Here is a 3011-nt window from a genome sequence, read left to right as displayed (position 1 = left end):
TATCCAAGTTCTGATATTCCTTTTTTAAAATTATTGCCTTATTAATATTTCAAGAGAGCCCAAGAAAAATCATATTTCCGATAGTTCTTTCACGATCTCATTGCTTTGGAGTATATTCCCTAAAATATTTGTATTTTGATTTTTCAACAAATTGGAATATCTCTTGTATTTATATTTAAAATATAAATACATTTTGAAAAACATTTTTGAAAATATTTTGCTAGATATGGCTTTTCACATTTGATTATGTCAATTAAATTCATGCCTATTTGGAGAGGATATATGTGTTTTAAATTTTATGTTAAATTATGCAAATACCAAAATAAATAATTAATCGAAGATGTCCTTTCACTATCGATCCATGCATCTGTTACAGCTAATTACATTACAACCGGTTCTATGATGTGTTGTGTTGTGTGCGTCCATATATTTGCAAGTCTATATATTAATAAAAGATACTCTTTAATTACCATCCAAGTCAAAAGTGTATCAAAATAATATACATATTAAACGATTATTTCGACTTTGCAGCTCCAAATTTTGACACCTAAATATTTATCCAACTAAAAGAGAGCTAGCCTTCCAAGTAAAAGAAAGCACCAACAGAGGTGGTAAAACAAAGAAAGACAAAAAATAATATCAAGATTCAAGACCCTTTAACTTTCTCTCTCATGCATATTGAAGATCAAAGTTATAATGGAAAAAGTGTGGGGGTTGAAAACCGTAAATGTGGGAGTAGTAGAAATCGTCCTCCAGATGATCATATTTGTCCCCTCTAGCCTGTGCATTCACATTCATACCAATATTTGTTATCAGGTATAGCGGTCAGCTAAGTTTTAATTATTTAAGTGTGTAAGATGAGGGTGTTGATAATGCTCGGCCGCCTACTACAATTGGACATGTAGCTTTGCTTTAGAATGTATATGTACGCCAAGCATGGGAGTCATTGATCGATGCTCCAATATTTGTTTAAATATTTAAGTACTAGTATATTGATCCATCCCTTCATGGAGCTGTTATAACTAGTTCTAAATAATGAAAGCTATATTGATACATCATTTGTTGTGTTGTGTTTGTGTTGGTTATTAATCTTAAACTAGATTTATTTATTTGTTTATGTTCTTTTGTTTAAATTGATCTGTGAATCAGTCGTGTTTTAGTGGAGAATTTCTAGGACCCAGTTGAATAAGTAATAGAGTATTTGTAGGAGTTTTAGTTGCTTTCAGTTTCCTAGTTTGTAGCCATCTCTGTTATGGCAAGCTACTATATATTTGTTTCTGCAGAATCAATAAATAGTCGTTGGTGCATTAGTTGTTTTGCAGACTCAGTTAAATCAAAAACACCTATATCTATACATCTAACACACATATATATTTGGTTGTTTGTTTGTAGCTTGAAGAATTTGTATTAGAGCATCAGGTGAATACTGCAAAACTGGCGAAGACAATGACCACGAATGCAAACAAGTTGAAGGGTGCATCAATGGGTCTAAGCTATCCCATGTTAACCAAATGCAATTATACTACATGGGCTCTCAAAATGAAGGTGATCATGGAAGCTCACTTTGTTTGGGATGCAATAGAGCCAAGCGACCTAAAGACTGTATGCGAAGAAAGATTGGACAAGATAGCGTTAACCATGATCTATCAGGGAATCTCAGAGAAGATGTTTCTAGCGTTAGCCATGATCTATCAGGGAATCTCAGAGAAGATGTTTCTTTCAATTGCTGACAAGAAGAAAGAAAAGGATGCATGGCAAGCTATAAGAACACTTTGTCAATGAGTTGATAAAGTACGAAAGGCAAAAGTGTAAACACTTGAATCACTCGTAATGAGAGACAATGAGCAGATCGATGAGTTCTGCATGAAACTTACTGGGCTGGTTAATAACATAAAAGCATTGGGAGACAGTGTGGACGAGTCTTATGTTGTAAAAAAATTTATGTGTGCAGTACCCAGCAAGTTCTTACAGATCGTATCCACGATGGAATAGTTTAGCAATATGGAGATGCTAACTTTGGAGGAAGTGCTAGGCTCACTCAAGGTTCATGGGGAGCGAATGAAGGGGTCATCTGAGAGCATTGGTGGTCAATTACTGATGATAGAGGAAGAATGGGCTAAACGGGAGAAAAATGAAGGCAGGCTCTTACTGACAAGGGAAGAATGGCTGAAACAAACAGAACAAAATGGAGGTGATTCATCATCTCCTGGAAGGGACGTGGAGGTCCTGACAAAACCAAAGTAAGGTGCTTCAACTATCAAAGCTATGGTCACTATGCCGCTGAATGCAGGAGACCAAAATGAATGAAAGATGTGAGACAGGAGGCGAATATGGCACATATAGAAGATGAGGAACCAGCCTTGTTATTGGCAAATCATGTCAAAGAAAACAACAGAATGATGCTTTTAAATGAGAAGGCTATAGCACCAAAGTTGAACAATGAACTAGGGAGAAACTTTGGAGACTCGATCGTATGGTACTTGGACAATGGAGCAAGTAATCATAGGACGGGGGATAGATTGAAGTTTAAGGAATTAAACGAACAAATTACGGGATAAGTTCACTTTGGGGATGGCTCTACAGTAAAGATCGAGGGAAATGGCTCGATTATTCTAAAATGCAAGAATGGAGAAGACAAGCTGCTAAATGAGGTATATTATATTCCTACACTTTGCAGTAATATAATAAGCATTGGCTTATTATCTGAGGAGGGTAATCGAGTTATAATAAAAGGAAATTTTCTGTGAATATATGATAATCAAGAAAGGCTACTTATTAAGGTTCAGAGGTCTCAAAACAGGTTGTATAAGTTACTTGTTGAAACTGGAAAATCCATGTGTTTGATGTCTAAATTAAGTGATGTGTCATGGTTATGGCATACCCGTATGGGATATGTAAACTTTCCATCACTTGTCATGATGCATAAGGAAAGAATGGTGAACGTATTATAAAAAATTACTCAGCCTGATAGTGTATGTGATGGATGTCTAATGTCAAAACAAACGAGAAAA

This window comes from Apium graveolens, chromosome 5 (genome assembly GCF_009905375.1).
Source record: "Apium graveolens cultivar Ventura chromosome 5, ASM990537v1, whole genome shotgun sequence".
Lineage (NCBI taxonomy): Eukaryota > Viridiplantae > Streptophyta > Magnoliopsida > Apiales > Apiaceae > Apium > Apium graveolens.
The sequence above is the reverse complement of the archived record's forward strand: the minus strand, read 5'-3'. Positions refer to the sequence as shown.